This window comes from Aedes albopictus, chromosome 1 (genome assembly GCF_035046485.1).
Source record: "Aedes albopictus strain Foshan chromosome 1, AalbF5, whole genome shotgun sequence".
Classification (NCBI taxonomy): domain Eukaryota; kingdom Metazoa; phylum Arthropoda; class Insecta; order Diptera; family Culicidae; genus Aedes; species Aedes albopictus.
In genome coordinates this window covers 97,791,423-97,804,040 of record NC_085136.1, presented here as the reverse complement: position 1 = coordinate 97,804,040, position 12,618 = coordinate 97,791,423, and positions in this window count along the sequence as shown.

Below are 12,618 nucleotides of genomic sequence, written 5' to 3'. Positions count from 1 at the left end.
ATAGTGATCGCCCTGAAGTTCTCACATTCCAAATGGTCGCCTTTCTTGTGAATGGGGCAGATTACCCCTTCCTTCCACTCCTCCGGTAGCTGTTCGGTTTCCCAGATCCTGACTATCAGCCGATGCAGACAGTTGGCCAAGTTGGACAGTTTTCTGGGCCCATCTTGATGAGTTCAGCTGCGATACCATCCTTACCAGCTGCTTTGTTGGTTTTGAGCTGGTGAATGGCATCCTTCACTTCCCTCAGCGTGGGAGTTGGTTCATTTCCGTCCTCCGCTGCACTGGCGTCGTCGTTTCCTCCGTTGCCGTGGGATCCCGTGCCTACGTTCTCCACGCCGTTCAGGTGCTGATCGAAGTGCTGCTTCCACCTTTCGATCACCTCACGTCCGTCCGTCAAGAGGCCTCCGTCTTTATCCCTGCATATTTCGGCTCGCGGCACGAAGCCGTTGCGGGATGTGTTGAGCTTCTGATAGAACTTCCGTGTTTCTTGGGAACGGCACAGCAGTTCCATTTCCTTGCACTCCGCTTCTTCCAGACGGCGCTTTTTCTTCCGGAAGAGACGGGTCTGCTGCTTCCGCTTCTGTCTGTATCGATCCACATTCTGTCGGGTTCCATGCTGCAGCATTACCGCCCGCGCTGCGTCCTTCTCCTCCAGAACCGCTCTGCACTCCTCGTCGAACCAATCGTTTCGTACACTCCGTTCCACGTACCCGATGGTGCACTCAACTGCGTTGTTGATGGCTGTTTCGACTGTACTCCAGCAGTCCTCTAGAGGGGCCACATCGAGCACACCCTCGTCCGGCAACGCTGCCTCGAGATTTTGGGCGGCTGCCGGTACTGTACATTGTTATTAACGGAGAGTTTTGGGCGCAGTTCAACCATCACCAGGTAGTGATCAGAGTCGATATTAGCGCCACGATAGGTCCTGACGTCGATAATGTCGGAGAAGTGCCGTCCATCAATCAGAACGTGGTCGTTTTGCGATTCCGTTTGTTGTGGTGATCTCCAGGTGTAACCATACGGGAGACTGTACTGGAAGAAGGTGCTATGAATGGCCATGTTCTTGGAGGCGGCGAAGTTGATGAGGCGTAGGCCATTTTCGTTCGTCAGCTGGTGGGCGCTGAACTCCAATCGTCGGTCTGAATTCCTCCTCCTGGCCTACCTGAGCGTTTAGATCTCCTATGATGACCTTGACGTCGTGGTTTGGGCAGCGGTCGTACTCGCGTTCGTGCTGCGCGTAAAATGCGTCTTTGTCATCATCAGTGCTTCCGGAGTGAGGACTGTGCACGTTTATTATGCGGATGTTGAAGAATGGGCCCTTGATCCTCAACCTGCACATTCTTTCGTCGATCGGCCACCAAGCGATCACGCGCCTCTGCATGTCGCCCATCACTATAAAAGCTGTTCCCAACTCACGTGTGTTGCCGCAGCTCTGGTAGATGGTATGATTATCTCTAAACGTTCGCACCATAGATCATGTCCAACACACCTCCTGCAGCGCTACGATTCCGAACCCGCGGTCCTTCAGTATATCGGCGAGTATGCGGGTGCTCCCAATGAAGTTAAGAGATCGGCAGTTTCCAAACACAAGTCCTTTTTGTTCGCTAGGGTCGTTGCCGTTGGTCTCGGTTCGTATTATTCTGTTGCTGATTTTCCGTTACAATAGTTTTTTACGGCTGGCTCGTAGGGCCTGACACCAACCCCCTACTTTCCGGAGGACCATAGTGCACAGTTGAGCTTAGAGTCCTTCCCTGGCACTTGGACGTAGATCAGCCGCCCCTAACATGGGGATCAGACGCTGTTGTGAGCCGCTCCTCCTGGAGAACAGACGCTCAGGTTTGCCGAAGCAAACCCCCCCCCCCTTCCCTGTCAGCCTACGACCAAAGTTCCCACCGGGGTTGGTTACCCGATCTTTCCTAAGGTTGCTCATAGTTTCCGGCCGGTACCGCGTGGTGGTAGGGATAGGAGTTGCTGGGCAGAGGCTAGTGGATCACAATGGGATCTGAATTATGCAGCATACCCACTACCCAGCCTTTACCGTGCCAACCTGGCCTGCAATCACATTTAATCATTTTTCAATTATGTGAATCTTATTAATGTTAAATCAAATAAAATTGAATCAAAATATGGCCTTGAAACGCTTAACTGAATGGGATTTGATAAAATAGAGCTAAATTTACAAAAAATCAGACGGCTTTCCCATAGACTGTAAAACGCCTTAAAGTATGCCATGACCCTGAAATTACAATTTCTTCAATAGCTTTCATACAGAAAAACGTTGGTTACTCAAAAGTACGCACTTTTACGCAGCTTGATTTTTTGATCTTCTGAATGATGTAAATGCTTGTTTTATAGGTAATCTCGATCCAGCAATCGCCAGCAATCAAAAATTGCAGAGGTTTCTTTGTTTGTTTTCACCTGAGGGAGCCCCAAAGTATAAAACTATACAAATTTTGCAGATATGAATTGTTCTGTCACCTCGTTACAATATTTGTAGTGTGTTTTGTCAATTGCGGTTCTCTCCTCTCCTCTCTCTCCTCTTTTTGGCGTAACGTCCTCACTGGGACAAAGCCTGCTTCTCAGCTTAGTGCTCAATGAGCACTTCCACAGTTTTTAACTGAGAGCTTCCTCCGCCAATGACCATTTTGCATGTGTATATTGTGTGGTAGGCACGAAGATACTCTTTGCCCAAGGAAGTCAAGGAAATTTCTTTACGAAAAGATCCTGGACCGACCGGGAATCGAACCCGTCACCCTCAGCATGGTCATGCTGAATACCCGTGCGTTTACCGCCTCGGCTATATGGGCCCCCGAGTTGCGATTAGAAAATTGAAAAACATAACCAAACGGCCAGAGACAAGCTTTTGTCGAAAATTGTAAAGTTCCTTAAACCTAGCTTTGACCTAAATCAGACTTTGTATAGGTTTGTTTGATGGAAAATCAAATATAGGGCATTATTCCACAACTATTCATGTGTCATATTCAGTACACATTTTCACAATACGACTTTGAAAACTGACTTATGGCCAGCCAGATTGACCAAACGCCACTTAGTGCGGCGCCGATCGGTTCCTCTACAAAGCTCTTGAATTCGCCGTCCGATTGTTCTTCTTCCAGTACCTCCAGCGCATCATCAGCAGCTTCCTCCTCTTCTTCGTAAATAGACTCTTGTGTAATGCGAGGTGCAGGTGGCCACCACAGCCGTTCGGCTATGGATGGGCCCGGCAGGGACACAACTAGCCTTGGTACAGCTACCTGTGGCGGACGCAAATAACTCCAATAAAGTAAGGAAACTGAAGGTGGGCTGGTCAGTATGCAATCTGACATTGCATGAGCCACCGGAGGTTTCTTCAGGTGCCTGGAAACAGGACACAAGTCATGGGACTGCAAAGGCAAGCTGTGCAGGAGATGCGGCGCCGTAACGCACAAGGCTGCAAGAGTCCACACACTCTTGTCTGATCTGTACCGGGAAATCCGTGAACAACAGGCATCCAACGAGTGGTCCAAAGTGCCTGGCCTTCAAGAAAGCCGCAGTGAACAAATCACAGTGCAGTAACACAGCTGAACCTGAACTATTGTGACGCGGCTCAGCAACTGACGAAAAATGACGGTGAAATGTACGATGTGTAACTATCCCGTCCTGGAATTGGTGTCTAGTACCTATGAGGGCTTCGTGGTCGCCAAAAGTAAACGGGGTCTTCTTCTGTAGTTGTTATGCGCCTCCGCGGTGGTCGATCGAGCAGTTCACGCAGATGTTGGACTGTATGACGACCTTGCTAACAGGGGGAAGGCCGGTTTTAATAGCACGTGACTTCAATGTTTGGGCCGTGGACTGTATTAGTTCGTTCGAACTGGAGAGTAGACGATAGCTACACTCACAGCGATCACCTTTCGATTCGCTACAGTATCGACTACAACAACAACAGTAGACAGCGCGTAAAGGAAGAGGCGGCTAGGCCAAGGCCGAGTCCTCGCAGGTGGAAGACATCATATTTCGACGAAGGGGTATTCCGTGAGCGCAACCTACTTGGTTTAAGCGGTGCTCTCGCGTGCGTGTGACACGACCATGTCTGGGCAAGTCCACCCTAGAAATGGAAGATCACCGGCCTTATGGTGGACTCAAGCGATAGCGGACCTGTGCCGCACCTGTTTACGCTCTAGGCAGCGGATGCACGGGCTGAGGAAGAGAGAACGGCGGGTGGTGTTCGCCGCTGCTAAAGTCGCGCTGAAGACCGTAAGGGCAAGCAAAAAAGACTGCAAGACGAGAGGTATAATGGCTCCTATAGAGCAATCTCCACAGATGTTGGAGGGGATCATCGAGGGGCTTTTTCCGCTTCATGATTCTACTCCGAAAGGAGGCTATTTCGTAGGACAGCCGGGGACTGGGGCTGGCGATGAGGAGAGGGTCACCGAAGTGGAACTTGCGGGGATAGCAAAGTCCCTTAGCGTAGGTAAGGCCCCAGGTCCGGACGGAGATCCGAACCTGGCCTTAAAAGTAGCTATTGCAGAGGCTCCCGAGATGTTCAGGTCTGCTATGCAGATACGCCTGGACGAGGGAGTTTTCCCAGAAGCTTGGAAGAGGCAGCGCCTGGTTGTATTGCCAAAGGCGGGGAAACCACCCGAAGACCCGTCAGCATATAGACCAATAGACACGGCGGGGAAGGTGCTCGAAAAGATCATGCTCAATAGAATGTTGAGGTTTACCGAGGGCGAAAATGGTCTTTTGAGTAACCAGTACGGCTTCCGGAAGGGGAGGTCCACCGTAGACGCTATCTTGTCGGTTACAAAAACCGCCGAGAAAGCACTCGAGCCTTAAAGGAGGGGAATTCACTACTGCGCGGTAGTGACTCTGGATGTAAGGAATGCGTTTAATAACGCCAGCTGGTCTGCTATTGCCAATGCGCTCTTTCGACAGTATCTACACCGTTTCGGGCATGCGGATTCTCCCGAATGCCCAGTGTGCAATAATGGTTTAGAGGAAACGGCGGCACGTTTTTTAGTGTTCTCGCGTTTTCGCACCCGTGACCGCATGCTTGCCACATGCGGGAAGGACACAACCCGGACAATCTTGTTTAGAGGATGTGTAGGGATGAGTTTAGCTGGAATGCCGTTTCAACGGCTGTCACCCACATCGCCTTGGAGCTACGAAGAAGGTGGCGCGAGGACTTGGAGAATGGTTAGTTCAGATGCGATACAAGAGGTGGTGCAGGGGTTCGGAGTCGGCTTTGTAGGTCATACCGGTGCTCTGCGATCGAAATGGACCCTTACAGCATTTAAATGATCACGGAGGGAGAGAACATCCTGGTATCGTTGCTATCGTGGCGTCCGTCAGTCTATTGGGTTGTACCCGAGCTCGCGGTTGGAAAGGGGTCCCCGGTAAGCTGGAGACCCTATTGTCTACAACCTCCTAGTACTGCTGATAGGTCCTGAAGGGTAGTAATACCCTTGCCTTCAGCAGGTCAGATCGTGTTGCACGTAAGCATCAGTTCCTGATGCTTGCAAAACAGTTGGGCGCGGGCGTGATGGTTAACCCTATCTGCCTTCCGAGGACAAAGGGAATGGTGAGGACCACTCGGGAAACTGGTTAAGCGTCAGCATGCTCTCTGGTCAGGTGGACTCTCCAAAGCGAGTCATCGATGTTCTTTGCTGCAGGGTACGCAGCATACCTTGAGGGTGCGATATACATACACTATCCCTTCTCTGAAGCAATGCCTTTTGAGTGGTTCTGGAGAGACGTGGGGTTTGGCGACCACGGGAATGTGTTTTAGGTATCAGTAGGCCGGCTCCAGAGGCACGTTGTCCTCCATTTAGGAAATTTGTGCCGTTAATGGGAATGTGTTAAGTGGGCGGAGACCTTCCTGTTCAGGTGTCTGTTGGGCAGATTTTCCCTCATGGCTAAGAAAAAAAAAAACTATAGAATTTGAAGAATGGAACCATCAACAAAATTTACTTTTCCTGCCTTATTCTCTGAAGTAATCAAATTCAAGTTTTTTTCCTGTAAAAACCGGAAAGCAATTGCATCCGTTCGAATGCAGCCATGCGTTGAAACCAAACGCTCAGAGATAAAGGCAACATCTCATCCCTAGTGCAGTAGTGTGTTTGCATAAAAATCCATCGCGTTTGTTCGGCCCCGAGAAAAACAATTCAATTTCGGAAACAATCTTCCAAGTGCAAGTGCGCTACCATCACCGCCACAAACCGAGCCGAAAAAAAACGCCATAAAACCATATCGTCTTCCATAAGGAAGCTCAAAAACCATCAAATCGCTAACCGCAGAACAGCAATGACTCTCTTCTCGTTTCGGCGCGTAGACATAGCCAGCCAGTGGATGGACGCATCATCAACGACCACAGGTCTCGTTCGCTGGCCGACAACGACGACGACGACGACGACGACGACTACGATGACGATGTGGAGTGATGTTTGTTCAATTTTGGCCCGGAAATCCAAGCGCATTCAGCCAGCGCAGCGGCCGAGAAGGTTATGCTTCTATGCACAATCCCGCAGGGATTGTCTCAATGGATGTTTTTTCGGTGAGGTATCCGTCTGACCAAAGTTTGCTGGGCTTCCTTCCTAGTCGTCGACGTCGTCGACGATGCCATTTACTGACCGCACTCGTAAAAATCATTTTTATGTCACAATGACGACGAGGACGTTTTGATACGATGCGTTGGTTTCCAGGGGAGGATGATTATGACGACGTGGAGATGGTGGAATAGCAATAACCGCAAAACGCACCAGAACACGATTCGATGACGACGTGGGCCTCCCGGCCGGATCGATTTCTGTGTGGGACAGCGCAGAGAGTCGTCGTATTCTTCGACGTTGTCGGTTGATTTCATGACGGCGACGACGACGACGACGACCCAATGATATCCAAAATGTTTTCGGAGTATTGCCAAACATCTGGATTCCAAAGGGAATTCCATTCTGTTTCAACATAACAATTTGAAGTCCATTTAGTCTCAGAGAGGTTCTGAGAACCGTGTTAAAGCCTTAAAGAATTTATTTTGGTTTTATGGAGGTTCTGTAACATTTTCGAATCTATTTAACATGACATTGTTAGTTGGGTTGTTCTAGAAAACCTGGCATCACTGCTCCAGTCATATTTTATCATCGTTTATTGCACTGGCAAACATGTCGTGCAGTGTTTTTGCGTGTGTTGCACTCGCTGAATTAGCAGAAATAAAGTTGTCGTTCCGATGGGGCCACCCCAAGATGAAAATGAAGCTGACCGGATGGCCGATGGCGCGCGGTGGTGGGAAGACACTAGGGCAGGAATTGCACCGGCATGAGAACATGCAAATTTTCTTGTACCAATAAGAAGAGATTGCAGGTCGCACCGTCGCGTCGTCCTCTCGTCTCTCGGTTATGGTCCAGTAATAAACGGTCCCTAAATGTTGTGGCCGTTTTTACAACTGTGCTCCGAGTGGATTTTATTGCATTTGGACATGTTCCTCGCGCGATGTCCCCGTCGACGTCGTCGTTGTCGAGTCGAGCGAGAAAAGCGGTGGGAGCCGAATCCGGTCGACTTTGCTAACCCAATTTTGTCATTATTGGCTAGCAGCTGGATCAAAACAAGCACCAGCCTTGGCACCAGCATAGAGCACCTGACGACCCGCATATTACTGGATTCCATACAACAGATCCTCATCTACCACCTGAGCTTGAATAACAAGCGCAACATTCTTGCTAGGAAACCCTCATGACTTGCTGGTTGGCTGGTGGCTGGTGGAGCAATCCCACCTGACCAGATCAAACCACTTAATATAAGGAATTTATGCATGCCCCGTGTAAGCATGAACGGCGGCGCGGCAGCAGCCAACAGCATGCATGCATTGCATATTCATATTGCGACACAAACCGTTTAATTTCGCGAAATCTACCTCCTTGGCCGCGGTCTATGAGCTAGCATACTCGCGATGTAGGGTATCTCGGGGCAAACTTACTTCAGGTGCTATGCATCTATAGTGGTGTTCAGTTGGGAGCTTAGGATTCTTTCCTAGGCACCAGGGGGCGGGAGATAACCGAGCTCCAGGTGCACGGGTAGCTCAAGAGGTATTCTTGAGGGATCTTTCATGGAGTTTCTACAAGCATTCCTTCAGGATTTCCTCCAGGAATGCTTTAAGGGATACCTCCTGCAAATCTCTCCCTCTACCCGAAAATGTTCCCTTTGGGAGATTCCGCTGAAAATCCTTCGAAGATTCCGATTAGAAATCCTTCTGAGATACCTACCGGATATCCCTCGGAAATCTCCTGCACTACTGTTCTACGCCCGATTGTCCCATGTTATGTGGGATTCCCATATAACATAATATGACAATCAGGCGTAGAACGGCAGTGCAGGGATTGCTCCTGTAATTTCATCGATGATTCCTCCTAGAATTCCTTAAGGAATTTCTCTTGGAATTCCTTTGGCGATTCTTTCTAGATTTTCTTTCGGAGTTTCCTCCTAGACTTCATTGGTGGATTCCTCCTGAAATTCTTTCGGGGATTCATACTGATACACTCAAACCTCCATTTAGGTCGAATCCATATAGGTAAAATCTATTTAGGTCTCTCCATTCAGGTAACTTTACCTAAATGGAATCTAATTGTGTTCAGAGCAGTTGGAGTGTTTTAGATTAGGGATAAGGTTGGTTTAAGGGAATTAAGTTGCAAGTGGAGTTAAGGGGAGTTCAAGGCGTGCTCAGGGGGAAGCAATTAATGGGGATGGGGTTGGTTTGGGACTGTTTACGGTTCCCTAAGAACTTTCTTGAGCATAAGTCAACGAATCTACATGCATAACTTGTGCGCTTAATCCTTATGTGGCCGACAGCGCCTATTAAAAAGGACGGTGTAGCCTCATGCAACTTTGTGCTGACAAGTGGTAAGTTCAAAGTTTGTTTGAGAATCTCTTAGAGCTCCCTTGAATATAGGTCAACGGATCTACAATCGTAAACAGTCTGGAACGTGAGATTCAACACGTTCTGAAACAACCTGAAACGTTTAAGCAACACTTTAAAACCCCACGGACTCCCTAAAGCTTACTTAAGAGCTGTGATCCAAAATGTATTTTCAGAAACAGTAGGCCCCCTTAACCCCCCTCAAAGTTCTCTGTAACACTTCTGAGACCCTCCGAAACCCCCGAAAACTCCAGCGTAACGCCTCTGAAACCCGTCAAAAATCCTCTGAAGCCTCCTAAAACGCCCCCGAAATCCCCCTAAAACCCCCTCGGACACTTGATACTCTCTGAAACCCCCCAAAACGCCTCTGAAACTCACCAAAAATTCTCTAAAGCCTTCGAAATTCCCCTAAAACCCCTCGGACCCCATGTAACGCATCTGAGACTCTCAGAAATCCCCCAAAACACCTTCGTAGCGCCTGAGTAACACCTCTGAAGCCAAAAACATCTGCAGCTGTCTGAAATGCTTTCGGAATCCACCTAAAATCCCCTCGGACCCCATGTAACGCACCTTAAACCCTCAGAAACCCCCCTAAATCGCCTTCGTAACGCCTGAGTAACGCCTCCAAAACTCGATTAAAATCTTTTGAAGTTTTCTGAAATGCACTCGAAATCCCCTTAAAACCCCATCGGATCCCATGTAACGCAACTGAGAACCTTCGAAACTCCCCGAAAATACCCCAGAAGCCCCCCCCGTGCAAAGCCTCTGACACCTCGCTCCTCATTACCTGAAACTTCCATGAAATCCCTCCGAAACCCTGCATGGCCCCCTTTAAATCTCCATGTCACTCAAACTTCCTCAACTTCTTTGAATCTTCAAATCCATTTAGGTAATGAACTGAATCCGTTCAGGTTATGAATTAATTTAGGTAAAAAATTCTTTTAGGCAGTCCCGACTCGTTACCTAAGTGGAATGGAATTGATGAATTCCATCGTGAATTCCTCCTGTAATTCCATCGTGGTTTCCTCCTTGAATATTTTTGATGATTTCTCTTGAAATTTCTTCGGAGTTTACTTGTGGAATTCCTTCGGGGATTCCTCCTGAACTTCCTTCATGGATTTCTCCTGAACTTCCTTCAAGGATTCCTCCTGAAATTCTTTCGGGGATTTCTCCTTACATTCTATCGTGGATTTATTATAAAATTCCTTAGGGTTTTCTTCCTAGAATTTCGTTGATGATTCCTCCTGTAATTTCTCCAGGAATTCCTTCAGGGATTCCTCGTGGACTTTCTTCATGGATTCCTCCAAAAATTATTTCAGAGATTTCTCCTGATACTCTGTCGTGGATTTCTTCTGAAATTCCTTCAGGGTTTTTTCCCGGATTTTTTTTTGGTGATTCCTCTTAGAATTCCTTCGGAGATTCCTCCTACATTTCTTTCAAGGATTCCTCATGGAATTCCTACGGGGTTCCCTTCTTAATTTTCTTGGGGAACTCCTGCTGGACTTTCAATGGGAAATCCTCTAAGAATTCATGCAGGATCCCCTCCGAAAAAACCTTTGCGAATTCCGCTTGGAATTCTTTCGGAGAATCCGCCCGGAATTCCTTCGGTGGTTCTCCCTGGGATTCTTTCAAGGATTTCTACTATAATTTCTTCGGAGCTTCCTCCCAGAATTCCTTTGGATATTCTTCCTATAATCCATTCGGGAATTCCATTTGGAATTCCTTTGAGGATTCCTCCTAGAGTTCCGTCAGGGATTTATCCTTGAATACCTTAGGGGATTCTTTCTGGACTTCCTTTGAGGATTCCCCTTAAAATTCTTTCGGGGGTTTCTCCAGATAAGTCGTTGGGGATTTCTCCTAAAAAATCCTTCGAGGTTTCTTCCTGGAATTCCTTCAATATTCCTCTTAGAATTTCTTCGGAGATTTCTCCTGGATTTTCTTTAGAGATTGCTCATGAAATTCCTGCAGGAGTCCTCCTGTAATATCTTTGAGGTTCTGAAAATCTCTAAAACAAAGTAATAATAATAATAATCTTTGAGGTTTCAGAAAAGAAACATAAACATTTTTGAACATTGAAACATATTTGAAAAAAAAATCAATCTAACCGTTGGAAGAAACACTGATTTGGTCAATAGATACGTGTACACTAAAACCTCAATTTATGCATTTTATTGTTATGCACTTTTAATTTATGCTCCTTTTCTATACCCTGTATAAAAAGACAGAAAGCTACTCAGAATCAATATTGTACTTAAGAATATTTAATAATGACGATAACTATTGACACGGCAGCCAGGGAGCGTTTATTTATAGAGATGAGCAAATGAAAGTCACAGGGAAGCTACAGGGGGCCCCAAGTGGTTTCCCCCGGGTACCAGGAGATCTCAGGGGGGTTTTCGAGGGTCTGAGGAGGTTTTCGAAAGTATTGCAGAGAGTTTCAGAGGATTTTCGACGGGTCTCACATGCGTTACATGAGGTTCAAGTGGTCCTTAGAGGGACTCGGAGGCGTTAGGCAGGCGTATTTGGGGGTTCAGATGCGTTACATAGGGTCCGAGGGAATTTTAGAAGGATTTTGGAGGCATTTCAGGAAGTTTCAGAGTATTTTGGCGGGATTCAGAGGCCTTACGGAGGCGTTTTTGGCGGTTTCGGAGGGTCTCAGGTGCGTTACATGTGGTCCGAGGGGGCTTAAGGGGGATTTCAAAGGTATTTCAGGAAGTTGCATAGCATTTCCGGTGGGATTCAGAGGAGTTACGGATGCATTACAGAGGAGTTTTCGGGCGTTTCGGAGCGTCTCAGATGCATTACTTGGGGTCCGAGGGGGTTTAAGGGGGATTTTGGAGGCATTTCAGAAAGTTTCAGAGAGTTTTCGGCGGGATTCTGAGGCGTTACGGAAGCGTTACGGAGGAGTTTTAGGGAGTTTTTGAGCGTCTCAGGTGCGTTACATGGGGTCCGAGAGGGGTTTAGGGGGATCTTTGAGGCTTTTCAGGCAGTTCCCAACTAACAATTGCAAGTCACAAACAAGCAAGCTTGCTGAATTATTGCTTAATAATGGTTATGTTAGCTGAACTAAAATTATGCTGTTCACATTACTGTTTAAATGATTTCTCAATTGGAAAAATAGTCAATGTTCGACTTTCCTCATCGGTATCAACAATGATAAATTAAAACACTTTTCAAAAGTTTAATAAGAAATTTATTCGACAAGCATTGATTCCTTAACAAAAGAGTTTAACAAAACATTTGTCTGCATCTTATTAAGCTGATGTATCGATAAACATATGCTCCTGAACAATGTGCTTTTCACTTGTCAAATAAACGCCTTCAGTCCGTCATAGTTTGACTCGGAACTTTGTTCGGATTATGGGATAAATCATGGCTAAAACTGTTTAGACAACCAAGTTATTAAAGAACCAATATTTTAAACGAATCACGTAAAATAAAACAGAATAACATTGAGTGTCAAGAGACGTAATCAACTTAAAAATGAGGCATTTATTTATTTATTATTAGTCTGTTCCAAGATATCTTGTACCTTGATTATTTTATTTTTTATCTTCCGCAGCAGTTCGATTGTACGAGACGCTTGGATCGATGCATTTGACATTTCAGTGCTGTCGTGTTTACTGAATACACAAGTTTACAAAATAAAACGAAAGTCGTGAACTTCTGTCAACGACCAAAATTTTTGAAGCACAATTTAGTGCTGATTTCGAAACCGACCTTCAAAAAATTTT